The sequence below is a fragment of the Corvus kubaryi genome, unplaced genomic scaffold, assembly GCF_017639235.1.
Source record: "Corvus kubaryi isolate FWS band 111438036 unplaced genomic scaffold, C.kubaryi_AGA036_p1.0 66, whole genome shotgun sequence".
NCBI classification, from domain to species: domain Eukaryota; kingdom Metazoa; phylum Chordata; class Aves; order Passeriformes; family Corvidae; genus Corvus; species Corvus kubaryi.
This window is the reverse complement of record NW_024582054.1, coordinates 6,625,888-6,653,742: the sequence shown is the minus strand read 5'-3', so window position 1 is coordinate 6,653,742 and position 27,855 is coordinate 6,625,888. Positions and strand designations below refer to the sequence as shown.

The 27,855-nt window shown below is 37.6% G+C and overlaps 1 protein-coding gene across 9 annotated transcripts in view; it reads right to left on the bottom strand.

Moving 5' to 3' along the window:
* The window catches only part of MEIS2 (Meis homeobox 2), a 172,879-nt gene that overhangs the window by 62,885 nt on the left and 82,139 nt on the right, over positions 1-27,855 (bottom strand). The window lies entirely within an intron of this gene.

Genomic DNA, 27,855 nt, shown 5'->3' with positions numbered 1-27,855 from the left:
ATATGCAAAACACATATGTCATTAAGCAATATCCCTTATATGCAAATATATCACTATAGATTTCTTATTTCTTAAATTCATGTGTTGGATTTAAAAAAAAAAATAAAGAAGAAAACTCTAGCTGAATTCAAATGCTACTAGAGAGCCTCTGTGTGGTTCAAATTTGTCTGGTTTTTTTATACAGCAGAAAAATGTACCTGGGGAAAAAAAAAAAAAAGGGCAAACTGTGGCCCTTGTGCTTTAGCAGTTTAATCTTTCTCTGCAGTTGAGGACAAAGTTGTGCCAGTACTTACTTAGCTGAACAGAGGATTCTGAATGTATAGATTTTAAACTTGTAGGAACAATGTGTTCAGCACTGGTTCTTAGGAGTCATGACAACCAATTCAATTACTCTTGGGTTTATTGCCAATATATATGTTGAACCTTTTATGGGGCAAGGAGTGAATTACTTGATGCTTGCCTACAACTTAGAGGGGAAAACCACAGTTCATGGCTCCAAGTTTGACTTTCAGATGAATAAAATAAACAGAATTAAACTTATTTCCTGCCTGCCTGTTTGCCTCTCCCTTTCCTTCACAAAGAGCTTTTTGGGGAAACCTTATACACCTACTATGCACATAATCAATATGCTCTATCGTGATAGCTAGGAGAAGCTTTTGGAGATCATTAATTCATGTATAACCCCCAGAGAGCTGACTAAGTAGGGTTTGAATAGGCATTAAATTAAATATGCATATGTTTTAAATGTACATCATTCATTATACAGCAAAATGAAACTTTCAGGGGGTTTTGATACTGCTTACAGATCACACCACCTAAACACCCCAAATAAAACTGATTTTCTCCTGTACTGACATTACATTTTAACACAGAAACCTCTTGCACCTCTACTTCAATAATTTTTTTCTCATATGTTTCCAATGCCCTACCTACTATTCTGTAAAAGAAATAATCAGTCATCTAGAATTAGTTTTTTAAGAAGACTGAATATTTAATTTTCCATTATCTACACTTTTAAAAGCAGGCACTGTTTAATGCCATTGATGAATTGACATTTAGCAAAGCAACATCACTTCACAGCAAAAAGGGTTAAAGAGACCTGTATTAATATAGAAGTCAAGCTTTTAATATTCTTCAAATATTAACAAAGAAAGATGATAATGTTGAGTTAATATGGGTTAAGGATAAAAAGAAAATAAATTTTTCTGATTGCTAAGTGTTGACACTTTTTTGGCTAGGCCTGCAGCCTTTTCTTGAAGGCTGTGTAATTACAGAAGGCTTTTCCCCTCCTTCCCCCTCCTGCTTCTAGCCCACATTAGTAATGACCCCTTCACTGCTTCAAAAACCACTAATAGTCTTCAGCAAAGGCAAGAAAAATGAACAGGATAAATTGGAATCCACAGTCAGTAATTTGCATCATATGAGACTGCTTTGGCCACTCACACTCATTCCTGGCCATCAATCGTGCGCTGTCAGGTGCTGCACTCTGCCACCATGATAAATATTCCTCCTAACACTCTGATTCGTCCAAACAATGTAATTGTCCTCTATTCTCCTCTTGGTAATGGAGATAATGAATGACTGCACAAACAAGAAGGATTGCTCATCACAGACACAGGGGTGGCTTCAAACCGAAAAGCCCTGAGTACAAATTTTAATTGACTGAAAACACAGGTTGAAAGAAAGGAAATCCTGTCTTCCATTTCCAGGCTTCGAGACAATCACTTCTGAGCCTTCCCCTTCTGGGTTGAGGGGTGGGTTCTTTCTCCTGAATGTGGGCCCCCCAAAATGGGGAAAATGAGACTAGAAAATTCTGCCTTTGGAAAGCAGCCACACAAATGCTGTCCAGTATGCAATTCATGTAAAACAACTCCTCACTGTAATTGTGTTTAATCCCAAACTGTGAGGAGCTGCTGTTGTAAAAAAAAAAAAAAAACTAAAAAATAACTCTTCCAAATGGAAACAGTTCCATCCCGTTAAATACTTATTGTACTGTAAGGAATAGTATGTTTTTAAAATTTCAGTCAAAATATAACCACGCATAAAGTGAATTGCATTCAACAGCAGCACAGAGCTTGATGGAAATCACTGAGCCTACTCAGTGTGATAGCCATCCTGGAGCTATTAAGACATTTGAAAATTGGTACACACAAGATCAACAAACACTTAAAAGCCGAGATCTTATCAAAATTCACCTTGCACAGATGGCTTTTATTATTTCTAATTAAGAGTGAGGGACAATAGCACAACAACTCTAACTTGTTTAAATAATGTTCTACATTTTGGGGAAGACAGAGAGAGCGAAAACTGGTGTTGTTTTCTGTTGATTTTTCCCCCCCTTCAACATCAGTGATTCTACGGCTTTTAAATGTGAAGTGGACTGTTTATCTGAAAGTGTGCTGGCAGACTGCCACCATATTTCTAAGATTAAAGAAAGGATTGAAAACAATCAGCTTTCCGAGGAACTGAAACCACGACAATATGTTTCTGATTAATTTACAAATACATGTATATATTTAAGGCTAAACTACAGAACCAGAAAATTCCTACTAGTTAGTCTATCACAGGCATTCTTACACTTTATTAGAACAGACATCATATTGAAATAATAAGCATGGGAGGCCTTCATTTCTGCTTTGATCTATATTACTAAATGTCTGACTGGCTCAGATTTAAAATAAACTTTGGTATGTTTGCACTTGAAAACTGGAAAAAGACCACAAATAATAATTTGTTGTCGGTTTCCATATTATCTTACTAAAAGTTATAGTTTAGTCTATACACTGCTGGATGACGGGAGATGTGAGTCCAGTCGCCCCTGCAGTGGCTAAGCTTTCTGGTAGGAATACACATTCTAGTATGGTTGCAATGATGATAAGTCACTTCATCATCAAGTAACTACCTGAGATGAATTAACAGCTTTACCTGCTTTGCAAATCTTGTGCAGGCATTTATAGCCTTAAATGCACAGGTATGTACTGAAGAAGGGTGTGACAGGGCTCCTTTTGCTCTGAACATATAAGGGCTGGGATTTCATGACCCAAACCCTGCCAAAAGCATCGCAAATGTCAAGATGTTTAATGATGCCTTTTCAGCACTGTCCTGCGTAATTTAAAGCGGTTTTTTTTTCAATGTAAGTGTGGTCACTTTTCTTCCAGTAAATTAAATGACACTTATGCCCAGCATAGTTGGATTTGGTAGACTTGGGAGTTTATATATACGTACATAATAATTTTACTCAGACAGAGGTACAGGTTATAGAATTTCATATAAGATTAGTTTATTTTCTTATTTAGAAAATTCTATTCAGAGGAAGGAACATAAAGGGGAGTTTCTAATAAGAAGAATCTAAATTATTCACTCTTAAAAGGCATAATGAGTACAAACTGCTAGGGATTGTTTCAAAAGGCAGGATTAAAGAATACACTGACATCCTTTAACTTTTCTCAGCCTATTAAAAGCATTCCCTAATTGTCTGTTTAAACGTTAATCTCAGTAACAAATGAGTTAACAGTCATAAAAAAAGAAAATCTCACCAGCTCTAAAAATTCCCATTCTACTATCTCATCACTTTATTGCCAAGGTAACCATGGGTATCTCATGAACTCTTCAGTGCTACCGGATGGTCAAATAGCAGTGCCACAAGACACTTGGTCCTCTATCTGTGGATGATCAAGCCATGCTTCAGATAATGAACTGAGCTCCAAAATGGGTGCACTTCTGATTATCTGTGAGACTGCAACTCTTTTAGGAAGCAGAGGAAGCACTTGCATTCCAGAATTTTCAACATTCAACAACAGAAAGTGCTCTGAGCCCGTTCCCCTGACAGACTATGCATTGGTAGGGCTACATTTAAATCATGGTCCTAGTTACTTCAGATATCACCCATCTCATCACTTTAAAACATTTTTAATGTCTTAACTATGTAATGCCACTCTAAATGGGGAAGGAGAAGAGGGACCTCCACATACAGTACCACAGAACCAAGTTTACTAAGCATGCTTTTAGAAAAGACTGAATGTATCTCCTGAACCAAAAGCTTTTCAAGCTTTAATTAAAGTTTACCTGTTTGATCTAGATCTCTTAGTATCATTATTCTTCTCTGTTATTTGCTTACATGCTGCCAGACACATTGTAATAGTTCTCAAGCACTTAATGCCTCTTTCCCGAGCAGAAGGACTGTTGTTATATCTGTTAATTCCCAGAGAAGACCACTCATGTTAAAAACAGTGAACACCTAATAAAGCACCTGGACAGACAGACTTAGCTGAAGAATCAGAGTTGTTGTGGAAGATCTAACAAAAACCACACCAGCATTGGCAGCCCTGGCTCCTCCCAATCAATGAAGGAAAGCCATACTTAAGTGCTGGATAGTCTAGAGCTGATTTGAGCCATATTCTGCTAGTTGAACTAAGGCAAGGAGAAATTAAAAAGCAAAGCTAGAATAGATATGGAACAATGGCGTAAACACCCTGTCTCTCCCATATTCCTTACTCTTTCTTGTCTGATGAACAAAAGACTAGGAGGACCCACTTTTCTGTGTTTTGCCACTTTAAAGACATCAGGTAACACATTCAAAGAGACAAGCTGATGTGCTAAGGAAGTTCAATATACATGAGAGGGTTGCTGATGACATATGGCTGCTTTTAGACACAACAAAAAAGAAAGATGACCAGATGTGTGGTTTGCAAAATGAAAGCTTGAGAAGCACATTTACAGAGAAAAAATGGATATTCTAAGGAAGGGAAGAAAGATGATTAATAAAGTGATATGCAGTGTAGTGGTAGAAAAAATTCCCATCTTTGCAATGGAAACAGAACAATGACAGAAAACCATACCCTTTGGTGCTGTCAGAAGAAAAACAATTTGCAATCTCTTATGCAAAATTTTCCCCCTGAAAATTTTCCTTCAAGTAAATTAAAAGGAGGGTAAGTAGCCCGTACAGCAATCTTGAAAATGGTGACTATTCACATGGACAAGAAGGGTGACAATAAACATTATCACACATCAAGTACAATTTGGCTCTATTTTCTGTGAAGAAGAACTGCGGTTCCTAATGAAAATATTAATATATGATTGTTGTCCCAATTTCTTGCAAAGCTATCAAACATTTCAGGGGTTTTGACACATAAGAATAAACAGACACTTTGGTCTTTTAATTCTGAATTTTCAGGCAGTGAGTTCCCTGAAAGTAGGATAAATACTGGGATGGTCTGACATAATGAATGGAGAAAAGAATCTATGGAGAAAATGGAAGAATATCTGATTGGGATGGTAGGAATTTCATGGTGCACTTTTTAAGGTAGAAAAGAATTTTTAAAAAATCCAAACAAACAAAGCAACAAAAAAGAAAATGCAGCAATAACTGTGCTACAGGAAAATATTATGGTTGCTATTTATAAGACTCTAAAGCTAGCTAACCGAAAATATTTCTGTTGCAGTTGAAAGGCAGAATGAATTGCAGGAGAGAGAGACACTCAAAGTTTGACTTAAATTTTGCTGATAGATTAAAAAGAGGTAAAATTGGTAGCTATGGAAAAGATTAAATGATTGAAAAGATTTAAAAATACATTTTAGGTAACAAGAAAGTACTGGAGAGAGAGGAACAGTGATATTGGACCAATGGGTTTTCAGGTCAGTCTCCAGACATAAAGCACAATGCGTAGTAATAAAACCAAACAGTATTACAGCAATTTTCTTCTCCTAGATATTGTATGTGATCTTCTAGATGTTTGGATATAAAATCCTATTTCCATTGAGTCAGTAAGAGTTTTGCCATTATATTCCTTAGAATTTGATTTGAAGCCTAATTTAAGAAACTTAACCTTTCAGTAAACATACCAAAACGTTATTTTAAGCTTCTGAAATACAAAATCCATATTTCAGACAAATATTTAAGAGTTGTCTGTACTATCTTACAATTATTGCAGACAAAGACTAAAAAGACAATATGGAATGCATATTAGAACAAACAGATATAGCCCAACAAGAAGTAAAATTAAAGACAATACTTGAAGACCAAAATCTGCAATGAAGCTAAGGGAGACAGTCTTTCAAACCACTAAACAATCAGTATGGTAAAGTAGTCTCAGAAGTAATGGAGGCAAACAAAAATAAAAATACTGTAAACCCTGAAGTAAAAATCATATTGAGAAGGCCTTGAAGTGATGAACAAAGTTAAGCTGTAAAACAGAAAGATTACTTCTAAATAGTTCTCTTTCTTATTTAGAATGAAGTGTCTCATCAAGTTCTGCTTTGTTAATCTCTTGAGAAAAGACCTGGAGCAAATGGGGGGGGGTGAGAACACCTTACTTAATCCAAGTCAAGAAAATAATCAGCACTACTAAAAATAGTGTTCCTTTCATTAATATCAGGAGGCAGAACTGTGTCCCTTTTAATGGCTTTGCAAAATGGAACTGTCTGGTGAGCCTTAGATTATTCTTCTTCAAAATGTGAATCTTCACCTACTGGCAGGCTTATCAGAAGTATCTATTTATGCTAAAGATCAGCCCCATCAACACAATTTGGATGCAAACATCCACTCCTGACCCTATACAGTCACTGGTTTTGATGTAAGGTACTTCAAACAAAGGGTTGTTGTAGATACCAGATTCAGGTATGTGACAGTTCTCAAATTTTGCATTTACTAATTTCTGCAATATTTTTTCATGATTGCCTAAATTACTGGCTATGACTGAGGCAGGTGGTCATTTAATACAAGATCTTTTTATTTAGCCTTTCCAATTTGGGTCAGGAATTTGTGAATCATATAGTCAGAGGAATGGAAACAGCATTAAATATTAAACAGTGATACTCACACAGTACAGTTACAACCATCTTTGATGGTTAAGTCATCTCACTGAACAATTCTTTTTTCAAGATTGGGTAAGCTAAAGAATCTCAGGTTACATGTTTGAAAAGTTCAGGACCACATAAGGATTTTCACAAATCTGGTCCCAAACAATCCCAGTGCTCTGCTTTGCAATACACTCAGGGAATCAGTTCCTACAGGGCTGATTTAATTGAATTTGAACCCCTGTCTAACCTATGGAGCTGGTTCTTTTTTGATTGCCCTAAACCAAATTCTTACAGAAAATGGTTTACAAATGCATTATGAAAGAATGCAGGGTTCACAAAGCCATGAAGATAAAGCCCAGTTTCATTTTTTTCTGCACTATAGACAGGATTTACAATTGATAGGAAAAACCCCATGTTCACGATGAATGATAATGGGCAAGGAACTAGTATATTCAATCAGTAGCTGGCTTCTGTTAGCTGGGATGGAGAACTGCATAAATCAAGGATTCAAGGAAACACAGAATAGGGATAATATAACATGTAAATGAGAGCAAACATGGCTGTGAAAAGATTAAATACCTTAAATATCCATAAAGCAGAAATATTTTCCTAATGATTTCAAAGGAAAGGAAGATTCAGAATTAATCTGATCTAAACATGTGAAACCCCAGAAGCATTAGTGTTAAATAGATCCTCATCCTGTAAAAGAGTACGTAACATATTGTGGACTATTTAGTGAAGCACCCATTGCTGAATGTCCAGAAAAGTTTTCTGAACTTCAGCAATACATTGCAAAGCCTAATTTAATGAGGAAGGCAACATGGATTTATGACAGCAAGGTCTTTCTTAATTAACTTCCTAGTGTTGTTAAATAATGTTATCACCAGAGCAGAGGAATGGAAATGCCATAGATATTATCTCTTTCAGTTTTATTACAGCACTTGATATAATTTCAGATTAAAGACTATAAAGTAGAAAAATGTGTCATAAACAAGTAACAACAAGTGGTGGGTTAAGCTGCGAAGAGTGAGGAGACTCTTTGCACTTTTATATGTAATTGAGTTAAGCAACAATATTAGATAAAGCTAGAAATACAAAAGATTCATGCACTGTTAGGCATGAAAGGTATGCTAAAGGGCCAACCTACCACCCCACAAAGGCAACAGAAGTTCTCTGAAGACTTCAATGGAAGCTGAATTGTAAATTTATTAGCCTTTACTGATTAATATAGAAAGCCTTTTTTTCTTGAGATTCAGATGCTGTTATGTAAATTGTGAAAAAACGGTGTAGAAAGTTGTAATCAATGTTTTCTGAAACATCTTGGTACAGTACATGAGTGAAAGTATCAACAAGCACAAAAATGTGTATTGTTATCTCCCTCACCACCACCTTGCTGGATCAAAGTACAAGCTTTGTTAGAGGTCTTTCGTTTAATCCATGATCCTTCAGGTTCTGCTGTTTTGTAGATCTTGGGCTCATCTTTTGCTTCTGCTTTAATTTGGAGCTATTGTGCACCCATCAGGCTAAATAAAATCAACAAAGTTCAGTAGAACATCTTAATTCTTTACTTTACTACACAGGTGGAATAGGCAGGGTAAATCACATCAGAAATGTGATACTAAATACTCTGAAGCCTGTAGAACATAGGCACAGGTTAAGCCACAAGTATGGAATTATTTGATGTGAATTAGTTACTAATACTGAAAAATCTATAATAAAAGAAAAGCTAAGCTACCCAGAACTGATGTCTTCAGCACCAAAACTTATAAACGAAGAGAATGATGCAACTGACTTGGAAAACTTTTGCTATGATTTAATCTGTATTGTGTTATAAATGGAAAGTTGGATTTTTTAAACATTTTTTGTGCCACATTCTGGCAGTGATACTTACACGGTGCTATTAAGCAGCACTTTATTCCATCTGGGAACCCTTTGAGTTTCCTTGGGTTACACACAGAATAAAACACTAATCAGTACAAGTAAGGTCTGGCTCTGAGTTTGGCTCATAGACAGAGGACTGGAGGGAGAACTTTGTTTTGGTTAGTCTCTGAGTAGGAGACTTTGAATTTCCTTTTTACCTAAGCTACATCTGCTGAGCTAGTTTATTACAAAAGAAATGGGAACTATGGCAATACATAGCTCCAAGTGTCTCCCATTCATACCATAAATATGTGAGGCCATGGCTCTGGGCAAGCTTTTCAACACATTCAGTAGCAGGATTTGATAGAATGCAACAGCTAACTCTCATTGCACCTCTTAATTTGCTTGTTGGAACTTGGCAATTTACCTTTCAAGAGCCACAGACCAAGTGGATATCTGTTTGGCACACACAAAAGTTCTTTTCAGGGATCTAGTGAAAGGGTAAGGTATGGACTGCAGCTTAATGAAGTTATAAGCTAGTGACATATCATGCCAGAAAATATTCATGACCTACTAAAAGGGAAGAAAACTAGTCATCACAAAATAAGGGTTTATGTTTTAATTTTTAATGTACATAGTTTAATTTGTATTTAGCTGGTTTTATAGATATATATAGCTATATATCTATATATAGATATATAGATATATAGATATATAGATATATAGATATATATATATATACACACTGAATCTGCAAAGCAAAGGCAATGGCTGCAACAACTTTTGCAGTACAAAGACACCACATTAATAGTGAAAGCCTGAACCATTCATAGTTAAGGCCAGGTTTATTCAGGAGTTCATCTGAGTTTTGGCAAACGTTGTAAGACTTTTGGTTGCAGTGCTGCAATCGATGCTTTCATGTGGCAACTAGGTGAAACTGCTGTGGTTCAGGCGAAGTCTCACACTGTGTCTGAACCCAAAATCTCAAAGATGAACTCTAAGCCATGAATTTGCATAAAGTTACAAGCATTTCCAATATTCTGCGAGGGGAAACTGCAGCTCAGGTCTTCAAAGGATATCTACTTTCCAAAGCATATGTAGATTCTGTTTGCTATTTTCTGAGTGAGTCCAGAAGAGAAGACTATATGCTCTCCTCTTCCTGGAAAGGCCTCTTTTCTGCATCTGAGTAGAACAGCCAACACAAGTTGGCAATTTCTACACTGGCAGCTTGTGTACAGGGTTTTGAAATTCCTGCAGAACCAAGACCTGGAGACTTGTCTCGTTGAACAGACAAGAGCTTGTAACAGGTGATAGGAAATAATAAGGGGCTGTTAGTAGCCAGTATTGATATATCCAGCTACCGGTGACTGTTATGAGGTTCAGAGCAGAAGTCATGACATTTTGTGGTTTTGGGAGTGGGAGGTTGAGGGCTTTGAATTGAAATGGTCCCTTTGGACAAGGGTTTCTAGAATATAGGTGTAAAAAGAATAAAACATCTGAAAAAGTGTTATGCCTGATTTGAAGCATTTATTAGTGCTCATGCCTCCTCTTTAAAGCGATATGATTATGATTACATTTAAATTTAATCAGCTTCTGAAGGGCAGCTCAGGTATGTGAGATGAGAGGGCAAGCACATGGAAGAGGAAGTAGCTTTGCAAGGTGTTTTTAAGGTCAGGAGAAATAGGGATGCTAATGCAGCAAGATGTAGGCTTTATTTTGGTAAAGGATTTAGCTCAACCTCAGGAAGACAACTTGGAACAGAAAAGAGAATCTGGGGAAGTCAGAGTAACAGGTGGCTGAGGAGCAGAGAGGTTCTCTAGAGCAGGAAGTATGGGTGTTGGGAAGCCCTGGAACAGGAAGTATGGGTGTTGGGAAGCCCCACAGCCAGAGGGACTGAGAGGCTGGTTTTCAGCAGGGCTGAGGTGGGAATGATGGGAAATTAAGTATTATCAAATCACATTAGGGTTTGACCAACACCTGTGCATCTCTGGTTTGTTTCAGAGTTCCTCTGCGGAGTTTGAATTAATTTATTGATAAGCCTCAGATTTTAAAAAGTATTAAAAGGCCTCAGCAAATTATTGGAGGTGGTTTATAATCTCAGTTATTTGGGTCTTGCACTTTTTTTTCCATTTCTGTTTGTATTTGCACAACTTGCCAGTAGTCTTAGGTGTAATAATATATACTCCACATTGATGTTCTGCCTACCACTGCCACTGAGCGCAATATGCTGATTTCCCTAGGCTTAAAACAGAAAAAGCATGAAAACACAGATACACACACAACCCATCACATAACATGCTTAGGAAACAGTAGATAGCAACATCTGCCATAGATCTGTAACATTTTAAAAATATTTACTAGGAAAATGTTAAAAGAATGTATAATATTTACACATTAAAAAGTCTTGATCCAAAGTGGTTTTTTTTAGAAGTATGTACTGTTCTGCTATGTGGCAGGTGCCCTGAGCTAACATTAATCTGAAAAGAAGCAAGAAGTGTTTGGTGCAACCATAGAAACATTTAGGGACCTAAAGACAAATCTATGTACGATTAAACAGAATAGGAGTCAGGTGGCTAATGTACCTGATTTCCGTGGGAGCTGGGCATGCAATGTATTTAGTTGCTTTCCACAATTTGACAAGTTTTCACCTGCATTTTTAGTCACCTAAATGTTTTTAAGATCTGGTTTAATAGAACCTGTAGACCTTTCCATGTGAGACTGGATGCCCTCCTCAGAGACCACCATCTTGCTGAACATCCAGTGCACAGCTATCCACTATCACTAAGTGAGAATAATCTCTCTCAGTATTTTGGGAGCCTGTGGAGCCCCCACAAACCCTTAAGAAATTAGGCAACTTAAAATGAAAGCCAAGCAATTTACTTGGTCTTTTACTGCCCATTTCTTCTGGATAGCTTTTTAATAAAATCTCCTTACAATCAATAAAATATATTTATAACAAAGTACCACACTCCTACCAACAATCTGCGAGCTGGTGCATACTCTTCACGGCTTATAAACTGACACACTGTAATAGCTGCACAGTTTTTAGCAGCTGTCTCTCACACCATGTGTCCTGCCCAAGTGGAGACTGAGATTCAGACATGGTGTTCAAACACTGGGATTATCCTGTAATTTTCTGAATAGATGGCAACCATATGATAATTAATTCCCTAAAACCAAGCAGGGAGAAACAGCTGAAGAGGGGAAGGATTTTTACATTGCAATGAAGATGCAATACCCAGGGGGCTTTCAGATATTCTGGATGTGGGTATAGACAGGATAAGAACTTCAACAGTAAACAGATAAATTGATATTCTGTTCCTACCCACACTTCAGTTTTGGAAATGATGTGTGACTTCCATAAGAAACAGCAGGTGAATATGCACATCCATCCTAATACTTGACTCTAAATGTATTTATGAAAAAAAGGAGTGCAGAAATCTGAATTCTATACTGATTTTAAAGAATTAATCCTCTTCCTTCTTTTTACCTGAATGAGGTTAAAAATCCTCTCCTGCAAATTGCAGAAATAACTCTCAGAGCCTGGCCTTCTACCTCAATCCACTCCACATAGGAATAGTGGCATGCTTTTAAAATTACTTTTTCAGCCTTGAAAATCCTATTCCTTCCATCTTTGTGATTAGCTTGCCTCTACTGGCTCTGCAAAGTATGTTGACAGGACAGGAGGCCACTCATCCCAAATTCAGTCAGTGAAAGCTATCACAGACACTGTTACATGGTTTTAGCTCTGTATCTTAAATGGAGGTGAAGAAGCAAGATTTTAGCCTTTACTCATAAGCAATAGTAAGATGGTACAATTTGCATCTCTTTTATGCAGGAACAAAAGTTTTGAGTAATCTTAATCTATATGCTGTTTTCTTGGCTTTCTAGCCACTGTTGAGTTGGCTCATCTAGTTATTGGAAGTAAGAACTGACTCTCAGTAAATCACTTGATTTGCATAACATACCTGTTTTTAACAAACAATGATTTCCTCAACAAAATGTTAAAAAGTTGACTTATTCTTTCTTTTATTCCACTATTCACTAGTACATAGTGGTGAAGTTGGCAGATCTCCTTTACAAGTTTTAAAATTTTCATATGCTGTTGGAGTTCAGAGAAAATTTGAACATGCTCTTAGCATTACAAAAGACTCGTGCCATTTTCATGTTTATCTTGAGAAACTTGCCAGTAAATTAAGTTGAGGAATTAGCATAACTTAATATTTGTATGTATTAAGAATACTTTCCAGACAGGAATCTAAATGTCTTCATGAATGTTAAGGAATACAAGCAATGAAAACCTTACTACATCACTCCCTGGAAGAAGAAAACAAGAAAGGAAAAAAGAAGCTGATTTTGGGTGGATAAAGGGAGGCTGAGAGATCCCATGTGCCTGAACCTATGTCAGGAGAGGAAAAATACACAACTGATGACAGAACCCAGGGATGAGCTTACAGAGTGTAGCAGTAGGTTTCTGCATCAAGAAAAGACACCTGAATCAGCAACCAGATTTTTAAGAGCACAGGGAGGGTAGTGAAAACCCTCGAGTTTTATAAGACAGGCACTTAAGATCTATGACTGATGAATGAATCATGATATTTCTCCAACTACAAAAGGTAGTACTTGCATTTCTTTTAAGCACAGAATAATTCCTGGAATAATTAAACAAACAGAAAGGATTAAGACATGTTGGAAGGACTGACATTATGGCTGATTTTCAAAGAAGTTTTAGGTTTAGGGGTGCTAATCCCATCAAAACAAAATAAGAAATGGGTGTCAAACTCCCTGAAGCCTCATTGAAATTCTCAGCTCATATCACTGCAACTGATTGCATAGGAACACAAATTAGAGTTAAAATGGAATTTAATTCTATCCTGTACATATGTTCAATTTTTTTCCTGCTATCATTCATTCATTACTTTATTTTAAATGCACCTTTCATTCAGTGATTTGCAGTAATGAAACAACCACAGAGAAAACACTCTTTCTTCCCTAACCCCCAAAATCCTAAAATTTTAGAAAGGATTAATAAGCAATGGACCATAGCATCAAGTGCCTTGAATTGACACCATTTCTTTGCCAATTTAAACTAGCTGAGTACATGGCCTCCCATCTTTTTGTGTTTTCTGAGGTTATTCTCAGCAGCACCTGCACAGTAAATAAAGGTAAAAGTGCAACAAAATAGACTCAGACATATCAGCAAATGAGGAGCTCTGCTTCCCATATACATTAGTGAACTTTTCTCCTGACAAACAGGCTATCACCGTATAATGGGCTTTTCCTGAAGTTTACTGCGGCACTGTTTATAATAACATTGCATCCAGCCTGCCTTGTTGGTACTTTTGCATTGCAGGGTAACAGTTCTGAGGTGGCAGCAAACAGCTTCCGTGCTTGTGTCAGGAGAAATAAAACTGTTATTATTTCATACACTTCAGAGGCCACACTCGAACTCAGCAGCTCTGCAGAGCTGTTGTGAACAGAAAGCTCTGCTGTAGAACACCGGGCTGCCCCCTCAACAATAAACCGTCTTCTCTCCCCTCCGTGTTTGGCTTCCTGCCAGTTGCCCATTTGCTTTACACCATCAATTTATATTCACTGAGATGGTGTAAGGTTCTAGAACAGCACTGATTATCAAATCTGCCTGCCAAACATATGAGCAGTAAAAGCTGGTCTTCCAGAGTCCTACATGTATCATCCAAGGGCCCGATCCTGCAAGCTCGCCCGACAGGGAGCAATGCTCAGATCAGCCAAAGTCAACGGAGCCCTGAATTCACAGCAGCAAATGCCACTGCTAGGAAAAAGTGCTAGTGGGTTGAAGTCCTCAATGGCTTGGCTTTCCTGCACAGAGTTTTAAAGATTTTCAATAATCCCACCATAGCGTAAGCCCTGTCAGAGTCGTCGGAGAGAGCTCGTAGCTTTTGTCACATATTTTGATTACTATTTCATTCAGCAGCAATTTGCCAGATGATACTATCTCTTCTGGTATATGTGACGCAGTTTTTAAAAAGCCTTTAGAATAGCCATGCAGCCACTCATTCCTTGCTAATCCCAAAAATTGAAAAGCCAAAAAGCTCTCTCCTTCTTACCCCTTCCCTCATCCAAAACAGTCCAACATCAGAGTTCAAAAAAAGTTAAAAATCATGACACTTCAGAAAAAGACTTTAAAAGGAATACACAGACTGATCTTTATTTGCCTTTAAAGTCTAAGAAGCATGCTATTCTGGCTTCCAAGCTTTTTATTTTATCATGAGGTCTAGGAACTTACTTATTTAAATGGAAGCTTATATTCTCAGAGGAAAGAAAAAACAATATTTACAGCTGGGACGGTCCTTTAGAAAGACACCAAATGTCATGAGAGCAGCATTCAGGAGGACTGAAAACACTGCATTAACAATGGATTTTAGCAAATTAATTAGCCTTGCCCATTTTAATTTTTCTTTCACAATGCTTTAAGCTTGTGAGAGTCAGCCACAATGGGTTTTGTTCCTAAGTTACTTTGCATCTAAAAAGAATTAGAATATTTCATGCTTGCTTTTCCGTGTGGTCATATATTGGTAATCCTAATTTGAATACTTTCACCTCCTGTGCAATTAGTTCTCACTTAAGCCGATAGACGTCATCCATACGTAAGGAAAGTGGGATGGATCTTTAATGAGTGGGAAGTAAATGTAACAACGAAATAGCTAATGAAGAGGTTTTACAGAAACAATACAGCTTTCTGGATTTGAAACAAATGGGCAGAGATAAATACATCTACCTACTCTTTACTTAAGAGCTATAATACTGGGCTCACTTAATGCATTCAAAAGTATGCATGCATTTTCCAAATGTTTCCTAGCTGTATTAATCACATCTCAATCCTAAAATGAACTCTGTGCAAGAAGACTTATGCACATCCATAGTGTTATCTGCAAGATTACAGCCTTTATTGCTGACTATTTGTAAATAAGGATAAAAGTCAGCGTAGGCATCTCTTCAAATGCAGCTTTAAAATACCATATGTCCTTATGCTTGTGTTATGTGATGAAACCTGACAGATCAAAGGACCAGATTTCCCACTCTACATTGATTATTTACTATCATTCATTTTCATGCATTTTAATATGTGGTATCTACATTTAGGTTCTTGAGAGCCAGAGAGAATTCAATCTGCAATACTTGGATCCAGACTCTGAACTTCACATAGCTTGGGGATCTGGCATTTTGGTTCAGCGTTTCCATTATGTAAACAACAATGTATGTCAGATGAAGTCCGCACTGTCTTCAAACCTGCTCAAGCTGTCTTACCCCTTTTCTCCTCTCCAATATATTCACCTTTTCCCCTCAAAAAAGGAAAAAAAAAAATCATTTCACGGCTAGAAATTCATAACAGATTTTGACTGCAGGCGTCAATCCTTCAAATCACTGTGTAAGTCAGTGGCAGGCCATGTTGTCTTTCTAAACATAAACTAACAGAGTGACCTGATAGAGACAACAACAGGGCTTCTGACACTTCTTTTATTGCCCAGTCATAAATTCATAAAGGGATGTATACTATCACCAATTGGTAAGTTTGCTGGATAAACATCAACACCAATTTAATGGTTTGCGCACACATTGTAAACCAGGGAATCTTTATACAAAGAAATCAGATAAATCAAACATGAGCTGAATCTTAGAGGAAAGCAATTAAAGCTTTAAGGTAAGGTTGCTGAGGGAAGGCCCTGTATCGCATTATAGTGTATAATAGAAAATGTGTTAACATGGAGTACAGTATGTGAAATTAAATTAATTAGTAATATAAAACACTTCTAAAGCAGCATGTCCATTGACAGATAAATAGATTAAACATAAGAGATAAATAACCCATTCAGAGATCTCAGCTCTTTTTTTATCAAAGAGAAGAAATGAAAAAAGAAATCAAACTTCCTAAAAGACAGAGGTGATAAAAGCATAGCTAAAATAGACATTTTAAAGCCGACTTGTTCCCCCCAGGCTAGTGATTGAAAAGAAAAAGCATAGCCGGACCATAAAAAACCTATTGGACCATATTTCATTTGCTATAGTATATTTAAATGTTTCACTGCACACCAATTTAAATCTAGTGCCTTATAGGCTGGTGTAAAATACCTCAAGCTGTACTACTTTCTGAGCAACGGTAAAGAACCTTTCTTTGAGAGAGACTCCTTACAGATACCTCACATAGCCTTTCTTCGGGTTAGAAATATACTTAAGACTAAATGGGCAAATTTTTTCTTCTTCTTTTCCCCCCTACCACAACAAACACACGGTCTTCTGTTAGGATTACGGGCTGTTAGCACAATACAGACTGGAACAAGAGGAGCTCCCGGAGCCCACATACAAAAGCTTAACATGTTCTCTAAATTCCAGACAAGACATTTGTACAGGTACAGCTCTCCATGTAAAGCCCAGTCCAGAGGTCTCTGCTTGTACTTTCTGACATGCAACTGGTGCAATTCAAGGAACCGTTCAATGAATTGCATATAAAATCCACAACTGCCTGTTACTCTTCACTGATTCCTTCTGTGTATCTCTCTTCCAAGCTTCTACCATTTTCTCAAAAAATTTTTCCAGTTCCACCAGTGACGGTAACATACCGCTGACAGTTGAGTGCTTCCCTCATTCCAATTTGCCTGATGAAACAATTTGATAGCACAGAACCTGGGACAATACTGCTTCCCTCAGGCTGTATTATGTTCACTTCCCAGCTGAACATCTCTCCTTTCTGAGGTAAATGGCATTGTAAGTTTTCTGGGATCCCCATGGACACACCAAGCTTTTGCAAATTACAGGCACATCTTTGGTGGTCCACACTCGATTTCTAGGATCTCAGGTTTATGTCTATGGCATCCAATACACTGAAGTGTCATTTGTTCCCCACCACCTGAATTAGGTGAGCAGTGCAAAAGTTACTGTGTGAATTGACAATTGCCTTGATGCCTATTCCAGTGTGGAACTTGCTATCCAGAGGAAAGTAAATTTTGTTTTGGTGAAAGTAGGCTTCATCTCCACAGTGATAGGAGCCTACATGTTAGCCATCATCATGGAAAACACTTTTAAATCCTCCCTAAGGGAAATGTATTATCCACCATTTCTGTAAAAAAAGGTCCAGGGGGTGGGATGTAAAGGTAAGTATTCTAGATATATGGCAAAATCTGCTGTTTCTCCAGCAGCCTCAAAAGTGTGCATCATTGTTTTAATACAGATGGTTAGAATTTGCGTTAGTTAGATTTGTTTGGGTGAAACAGAAAAAACATAACCTGTAGTTCCTTTGGAAAGCAGAATGCAAAGTCAGTATTCACCTGCTGGAAATTCTGCCACTGCAGAGGGGCACTCAGTCAGGATATTATGAAAAAGCAGAAGTTAGTAAAACATCCAAGGGTGAAGAGAGAGGGCACAGGACATACTTCAAATGAGTAAATCACGCTAACTCTACAATGCAAATTTTAAAAGCATTTTGAGCAAGTTAGATACAGAAATTAAAGCCACCCTGAGGGAACTTTAATTTGCGTGACTGGGTGATTTGCTATCACTGTGTAACTGCCAAAGCCTCACTGAATTTGGCAACACCACAGAAGTAACCTTCCCATGCAAGCAAATCACTCACTAGTAATATCTGCACTGAATTAACCTGTGTAAGCATTTAAATGTGAGGAATGCATTTAAAGACAAATTCTGTCCTCATGAGCAGTGCTACAAATCTGCAGCAATTTACTACCAGTCCTTCTCTTCCTAATTTCTGGAAAAGGACTCCTAAAACTTGTCCTCTCAATTTATTTTAGACAGAACAGGTATTCCCCTTGTAAGACAGTATTTCCATTTGCTAAACTTTGCTTTCTAAATTGATATTTAGTCTGCAGAATGTTTGCCCAAGTCTCAATTATTTTGGAACGTTTTAGCAAAAATGATTCAGCCATTTCTGAAAATGAAATTAAAGAAAAATATTGGTATGTTGTTTCTTGCTATATTTAATTGAGGAGAATGTGCTTTGGAACAGAAGCATAACATTTGGAGAAGGGATGGCCCTGCTCTTGGGGATGTGCCTTTTGCCATCTCTTTGAAAATCCACCCACATTTGGCCAAGCTATAAACCTTTGAAAATTTTCAATTAGCACTAGTTTAGTAAAGACATTTAAGAGTTTGTCAGCTAAATTCTTCAAAGACTCCATCTGTACTGAACATGCTCCAGCCTGTACATGCTGGCATCTGCAGCACCCCCCACAGAAAAAGGGAGCGTGCACCACTCCAGCTCTGAGCAGGACTTCCTTTGAAATGGTCCTGCTCCATTACAGTGGACCTTCCAAGACCAGGGACTGCATACAGGGTGTTGTCACCTGCTTCCTCTACATCCCACATCTGTGTGGCAAGAGGGACCACAGGGGAGTAATGTAAAGAAGGCTGTGTGGCATTTTTCTTTTAATGCTTGCCACCAACGTCTGCCATTAGTGCCTTCAAAGGAGTGCATTAGTGGGAGGCTCCTCTTTTGCAATGAAATGGAGGAGCTAAGTCAGGTACCAGCTCTTCATCCAGCCTCCATCACCCATTTCACCAGCCCTGATATTTCTTTTCTGTTCCTCATTTCCCTCATCTCACTTGAATCCCAGGGTCCAAGTCCAGCAGCTGCCTCCTTCCAGTTCGTTAGCTTAATTAATTCACAGTCACCTTCTCCCAGTGCTCCAATTCTACTCCTTTACAACTGGAGTCTCCTCATTTCTCTGGAGTCATCCAGGGAAACAACTGGAGTCATCTTCCTTACTCAGCCAGTCCCTCTTCATCTCCTCCTTTGTTTCATAGGATCTGTCAGTGTGACACAAACTACATCCTTCACTCTTTTGGATAGCTTTGGTCCCGTCTGCATTTAACTCTGTCAGCTTCCTCCATCACAGTCCTAGGTACCAGGAGGAATTGTAGGTGTGGGATAATAGTTCATTGCTTCAGCGCCTGGCCATGACTCTCAGCTACTTGGAAACAGCCTTGCAATAGTACATATAGTCCCTCTACAGCCTGAGTGCAGTTTCACAAGCACAGGGTGGTGTGAGATTCATGATTCTGGCTATTTAGGACTAAATTTCTGAAGGTTTAGCTATCCAAACCCAGAAAGACCTCAGTAAGCATCTGTGAACTGTAATTTTTGCTAACACTTATCTGCAGACAAACTGTTATATTTTTATAGGGAAAGCAAAAGCACACTCCTAACGCTGACCTGTAAAATTTAAAATCCCTCCCTCTCACAAATGGGATCACTGAAGTCTCTAGCATTATTTAAGTTAAATAATGTGCACCACTTTTTTTCCAGCGATATATTTTGTCCTAAATTTTTCTTGACATTTTAGCTGTCTTTTACAGGTCCTAAACAGGACATTGAGAATGAGGTCATGATGCTATTTTGCAGTTATTGGTATACCCTGTATCTCAGAATCAGAAACTAAATGTTTTAAATCCTAAGATTAGCGGTGTCTATAGGTATGGCCTTTAATTTCAAGAAAATTACTTCAAATCAGAGCTCATTTTCTATGTAAAATAAATGTGTAATGTGTCAGGTGCTTGTAGGACCTTTTAATTGTATCAAGTATTTAAATTTGTGTATATCTTTATAGTACATCTAAGCTATCTGAAAAGTTTAGCTTGTTTGTCTCACATGGCAAAATTTTTGTGAACTGATACAGTTTTCTCTGTTTACTTTCCCTGCTTTTCCATCAGCTCTACTGGACAGAGCAAATGCAACTTAACTTCATTAGTCAAAGCAGTTAAGATAGTTCTTGATGTTGCATAATTTTTTGCCAGTAAGGAGAGTACAGTTACTTTAATAATCTAACATAACACTTTGTCTCAGAGGTGTTGTATCCATTGCACTGCATTTTATAGATCACTAAGCAGCATTAATTGAAGCCCAATTCCTTCAGTTTGACTGTGGAGGACTACAGACAAAATGGGTTTTCTGTTGAGGGAAAGAGAAGATGAAGACTAAAAGAACAATAAAAATGTACTTTGCAAAATTACCATATTCTCTTTTTGCAATTCATGACAACATGGAGAGCTTGAAAGCTGAGCTTTGTATATCTACCAACTCCACAAACCTGCAAAGTTTTTGGCCTATCTTCTACCTGTACAAATTGACTAATGCTCAAAGATTACCATGGCCTGAAACAGCCTAACTGATCTGAAAATATCAAGGAAAACATTTTAATTTTGGGGGATTTTGTTGGAATGGCTGCACATATGAGTCACATCACATTTGATCTTCCAGTTTTTCTGGGTTCTGTGTTAAGATTATAACATGGATTCCAGGAAATAATTTCTGACTTCCTTCCTGAAAGTCTGTGTGGCATCTGATCATGGGAAAGAGTCCCTTAGACTAGGTATAAAAGGTTTGACACAACCAAAGTGTTTGCTGCTTATGATCAGCTCGTGTGTCGCAAGTAGGACAGGGTTACACCGTAACACACAGCAAAAAGTTCTCAAGTTTCAGACCTAGTGGGCTATGCAAGCTGACAGAAAATTATCTATTTAAGTTTTATTTCTCTCCGGGGCTGCTGTGCTTACAAGATGGGATCGATGCTGTACATTAGTTTGTCCACTCCAAACACTGCTTTTCATACACTTACATTTTGAGGAATTCCAGGAAAATGAAAGAAACAAACCAAGCAAACAAGATGTTTTAAGATTTTTAAAACAAACAAACAAACAAACAAACAAACCAGCAAGTAGATCTCTCAAATAAAATGAAAAAGCAAAAAATAAGGAAGAAAAATCAACACAGATGGAAAAACAGTTCTATCAAAAGCTATGCTTTCTAATAAAGCTTTTGTAAAATTTCTTACACAGTCTTCACAACTAAAAGTACCAAATCAGTGTCATATTCTGATAAAATCCTGAATTAATTTTTTGGGCATGAAATTCCCTCAAATTTGCCTCTCTATATTTTTGTAAACCAAGAATCCACCTTCACAGAAATATAAGGCCTTTTTGCTTAGGAACTTGGTACTTGGAAAATGAATCTTTTTGGCAATTGAAAGATAAAAACTGTCTTCTGTAGAAAATGGCTTGGATATTGAGTACTGAAGGAAGAAGTTTTTAAAACTTCACTGAAGGGAAAGTTTTTTAAAGTATAGTTTGATAATTCATGCAATCTCTGCATTGCGTGTCTGCACGGAAATCCCCAGCTTTTTCAGCATCTTGGAAAAGAATTTCAGAAAGTCATACAAAATGATACTGAGAAAAGTCAAGGTCTGAGGCCCTATCTTCCTCCCATTAGATCAAATAGAAAATAAAAATAAATCCTATTGTTTCTCTGCTTGTCTAAGACAAGGCTGGGAATGAGGTGTGGAAACTAAATCATGTTCTCAAGCTTAAAGGTAGTCCTTTTAGGTCAGGGCTCTGTCACACCAGCAAGTCATTGTAGGAAATGCAAATTTCCACTTCGCATTGCAGCAACCTTTCTGTTGATAGGGGACTTCTGTCTCCTGGGCTGCCGACCTGGCAAATTTCACATGCATTTAAAAAAAAAATCACACAGAAAATTAAACAAAACTGGAGTTGAGGAAAAACACATCAATGTAGAGGCTCTATTTAAAGAGGAATTTGGACCTTCTGTGATGTTTCCTGTATTTTAAGCGCTTTTCTTTTTCCACTCAATACATTAAAGGGACATGATCAAGGCTAAAGGACCTAAAATTAGACCTGCCAGCTGTGTTTTGGTTTGTGAGGATTCACAGGTCATGTTGTCCCTGTGCACTCACTGTCTGATCCATTCCCTGAAGGAGGGAAAACACTGGAACATAAAGGAATTCTGATACCCCTTATGTACTTCGGTATAGTCTCTGCTCTCCTCAGAGTAAATTAGACAGACAGAAAGAAGACAGCAGACACATACCTCTGATCTTAGAAAAAGCATAGGGCTCTTGGATTGTTATTTTATTCTTAGCATCTATGTTTCAACTTTCATTTTGGGAAAATAATAGGCTTTAAAAGTTCATACAAGAAAAAATACACTAATATTCTGAAATATATTTGATTGTGGATCAACCACGTTATCTTTTACAACATTCTTTTGAAAATATCTACCCCTTCCGTAATCCTGCCAATGCAAGCTGAGTTTTTGTGTCTTAAATCACTCATTAGTCTGCCAATTTTCCACTTAATAGCTCATCTAATTACTGAAAAGCAGCTCTAAATAGTTTTCAATTGCTCTATAAAACTTTCCATTAAAATTTCGAGGGGCAGTTTATCCAAGAGGCATTAATCTGACCTCTAATTTTCAGGTGGTACAATCCTAATTAATTTGCTTTCACAGGTCAAGTAGTACACATATAACTGTACAGTTTGGCTATGTTTTTGATCTTTGCATGTGCAAAATAAAGAATTTTGAGTTGAGGACCTCAAAATTAGATGCAGTTTTGGAGAGTTTGTCCTTACAAACCTGCCAGATGATCTTTGCTTTTGTCAGAACAATCATCCAAATGAGTCAGTCAAACAGACATGGGTGTGTTATTGCCCTGTAATTAAGGGTTGACAAAAATCTGTAATTTTCAAAGTACTAATTGAAAACGCATGTGGAAATGTTATACAGAAAGCTAAATTTAATAATGTTAAAAGCTGCGCTCTTTTCAAAAAGAGGTCCATATTTTGAATCAGAGCAAGTCTCCAGAAGAGCCAACTTTTTTTTTTTTAATTACAAATGCAGCATTTTAAGCTTAAGTAAACTCTGGAAAACACCATCTCAAATTCAGCAGTATTAATAGGACTCTTTGCGTTGTCTCTCTACCACAACCCCAAGATGAAGAAAGCAGTTGCATAGAACCAGAGCGGCTCCAGCTGCCTCCTCATTGGACTCATGGTCTCAGTACTTTCTTCTGTAAAACTGGCACACAGGTGCCAACACTGCAGGAAATGGATCATACCCTCCAAATGCACCTAATTAAATTTGAAGGGGGCAAAGGGATTGCACCTTAACATGCAATACTCATCCTCTAGCCCCTTTCAACTCCCCCTCAGATTTTTGGGCATCTAAGAAGGCCTCACACTATGCAGATAGACCTCTGGTGTCAAACAATATGGAATTTTTTACATGAGTTCTCAAGGGAATACTTCATTACAGAACTGGAAAGAAAGGGATACATCACAGACAAAGAAAAAATTTGAAGATAATGTAACAACTTTCTTTGTTGGTTTGCTTTTCTATCCTGTCCTGTGTTTAATTTTAAAATGTATGTATCAAGGCAAAAGGAGATTTAGTTACTAAAATATTTGCAAATCATGCACACTCAGAAAGACAAAAACTCAGAGCTCTTAAATCAGGATGTACTTAGAAGTAAGAGAAAACAATCATATTATCAAGAAAGAGATAAGAATCCCTCTAACATCATATGATCTTTTCGCTCCCAGGGTCTAACTCTGGAGTCCAGAGAACAAAGTGGTCAGAGCCCATGAAGCTGGTGAGAACTCATTCTGGGACGTAGAGAGGTGTACATGAGATTCTTTCCATTCCCATCCAGTGATTTAAGTAAAGCCATGGTAACATCCAGGTGAAATTTTACAGTCATAGAATGACTACAGTTTATAATACTAGAAACTACAGGACAAGTATAATTTAAATACTGCTCAAGGAAACAATGGTAAATGAAATCTATGGAGTCCAGGATATTTTTAGTATCTATGCTGTGTTGTACAATTTGTGTAATAAGGGATAGTTTTTATGACTTTCTCTTGCCATTTAATTTCAATTCTGCAGCTATGCAGTTTTTGAAACAGCAAATTCTTGATTAGTGTGCAGTGGTGGTGCAAAATTATAAGTGTGAATTGAGGCAGTACTACAGTACATTTGTGTACTTATCAGGAAGCATAATACACAATTCTAGTGGCAACCATTCAGCCACTGGAGCAACCTCACTAGTTTAATATGCTCAGAGTTGCTGTACAAAGTGAGAAAACAAGTGTATCAGCATGCATTAACCATGTTTTGCTGTAATCATAAGCAAGTTTTGTTAATATGTATCAACACAAGACAACTCAAAAAACATTGTAGATGCCAAGTGTAAAAATGTTGTTGGTATACAATGTATATTACAAAGCAGCAGCAGTAAAATAGATCTAGCATTTTGTTTTTCCATAGATTAACTTGCTAAAGAGATTAAAAACAACCAACCAACCAACCTGATTCCTTTTCCTGGTCTGAAAATCAAGTCATACACAGTTAGAAGGGGAAAAGGGATTTTACCTTGGTATTTACTTTAAGGATCCTTAGGTGCACACATCCAGGTCAAATGCACCAAAATGCACCGCGCAAAAATGCACACCCCAAAAAGATCTGGTCTAACGTTATAGGTTTTGCTAATTAGCATATCTATCAAAGATTCCCCAGTGAGAGGCTCGAGTGAGACCCCCTCCCCAAGGAGCCTTCCCCTGGATGGTTCTATCTTAGTTTACAGAATGTGTTCTGGAGAGGACCCTGGGGTCAGGGGCACACTGATCCCTAACTATGAAGCTTCTAAAATGTTCAATCTCTCATCTTAACAAACAAGTCCAAGAATGCAGGCAAAAAGCACTAAGAATACAGAAGCTGAAAAAAAGGTGTAACAAGGGTATAAAAGAAAAGGCAAAAATATCTTCATGGCATCAAACCAACCAACAAAAACCCCATCACACCACACAATGAACACACAGAACACCAAACACACAACAAAAAGCTCTTATTTTGGCTATTCAGTTGTTAGCACGATTTCTATGTAAGTGTACATATGCTAATGTACACATTTACTGTGCGCATGTTTCTGTGCATACATCTACACGTACACAAGGGGTACAGCACATATTTTTATATATACGTATATTGTCACATATAAACACATATGCTCCAGAGCTTTCCTTTTAGTGTTTTTCTTGAATCTTTACATGAATAATATCCAGCATCATGGACCTTGAACACTGATGACTCTGGTTAACGCTTTTATCCTTTGCTTGAAATTACAGGATCAGTCTAGCCAGAATTTATGAGAACCAGACCCCAGACCTCACATAGCTCACATATTAGACCATTAGGTATCTAACTACCTCTGAACAATTTCAATGCATTATCTTGCCTTCTCCCTGGGGCACAAACTTCACTCGTCCATACTTTTAATATATTTTGTCTGCATGAAGCAGATCGAGTTATTACATGCCAGCGGATCACGACTTACAGAAATCTCATTGCTCTACAGTGATGCAACTAATATCTCTCCCTTCTCCATTCTGAGATAGTGCAGTAAAGAAATGGTCAATGGTGTAATTTTCACTAAATTAATTGAGAATGTATTGAATGCAGATTTGCTATTTAAGCTTGCAGATGGGCTAATTAAATATTTCCACCTTGAAATATATTTGTGTGTGCATATATACGCTGGTACACCACCATCCATATTGACATAGCTAAACAGAAGAATTTTTCAAATTGCTTAGAATGCTCACTGCTGCACCTCACATAGTGTCCTTCTGCTGCAAGAGGTTTAACACTTAATTTTCAAAGACAATGTAAAATCTGGGTGTTGTTGCCAAGCATACATTTGCACTATGGGACTGGAGTGGTTTTGTTTTGGGTTGGGGTTTTTTTGATTGAAATATAACATAAAGTAAGATTAGAAATCAATTGACCTGTGAACTCTCCTGAACCTTTTACCTGGGTTGCAAGGCCATTACGTTCTTTTCTTTCATTAGCTTTTTGTTGGAGCAAGGCTGAACAGGAAACAAGGGTGATCCTGTCTCCTCCCTAGAGGCTGTTCATCAGCTGGCTCAGTTTACAGCAATAAAAAAAAATTGGAAACATATAACAAGTCAGAAACCTTATATTTTTCTTTAAACATTATGATCAGCATTACAATACTACTATTAATAGCAGAGGACAATTGGGGAATTGCACTCTTTTTGGAATTCCTCCTCTGCAAAATGATATGCTTGTATTTTCCCTGCATTGAAGTACCTGCATTTATACCCCAGTTCTAGCTAACAAAGTGATTTTAGTTTTGATCTGCTAAATTAGTTTCCTTTCTAGCTTTCATTCTCGATGAACAGAGTATTACTCACAACAATTCTGTATTTCAAATTTAAATTCATTCTTTAAAAAACAGAACTGAAAACCTTGTTTCTCCTTTCAAAAGCAGTTTGAAGCACTATTCTGCAAAGTGCTCAGTGTCTTGACAGAGATGCTTAGTGCCAGAGCAACCGCAAGAGAAACAGGGATACTCGGCACCTCAGGGAAGGCGCTTCACACTACACAGCATTGGACACTTAATTCCTAACTAAAACAAACTCCATCAAAAGGTCATCAGTCCTGGAGACTAAAACAGTTTTGATGAAGTCCAGTCTCCCACTCTGTTGACAAGCGTCTCAATTATTTTCAACAGCTCCTGGTGTCTACATCAGAAGAATGCAGAGCAATCATCAGGCTGAGGTAACCACAGGTCCCTCTGTGAGAATCTGCAGAACATGCACACTGAGCAGCGCTTTAAGACAGCTATTTTTTTTCCACCTGAGGTAGGAATAACTAATGATGTAACCAAGTTATCAGCTACACGTTTTGACATACCAGCAGTGCATGAACTAATGCCTTGTAACTGCAATGCAAGAAGAAATAGCCCCTCGGGATAAATTCTTTGGAAGTCTATGTGAGCAAAGCGGTGAAATGTCTGGATGGAAAAATCTAGAACTTTTAAATAGGACTGGATAGGGCTTAACACTGATAAATTTTCCTGTGTGCTACACTACATGAACAAGGTAAAGCTAATTTGGTACTGATTGATGAGTCTTTGCTGATTTGCCCTAGCATGTAGATTAATGTAAGATGCAAGCTGTATTGACAAAACTACCATACTCTTCCTCTTGGCACTCCCCTGGTCTTGATGACCAAAGCACATACCTGTGCTATATATATACACAGTATGTGCACAATACGTACACACCTAAGACATCTCAGACTTCAACTTCCTCATTTTTTGACCAGGTGATTTTTCTATAAATGCTTGCTCATTGCCTGCCCACAGCTCCCTTGCCCAAAGCTGTGCCTCTCCCTCTTCAGAAAGTTGCCAGGTAGAGGTTTAGCATAAACATGCCTTTCAGAAATCCAGCTGCATCCTTTCCTATCTTTCTCTCCAGCTGTCTCACCAATACATCTCTCCAATTGCCACAAACTGCACAGATTTTGGGGTTACTGCTACACAAAATTCC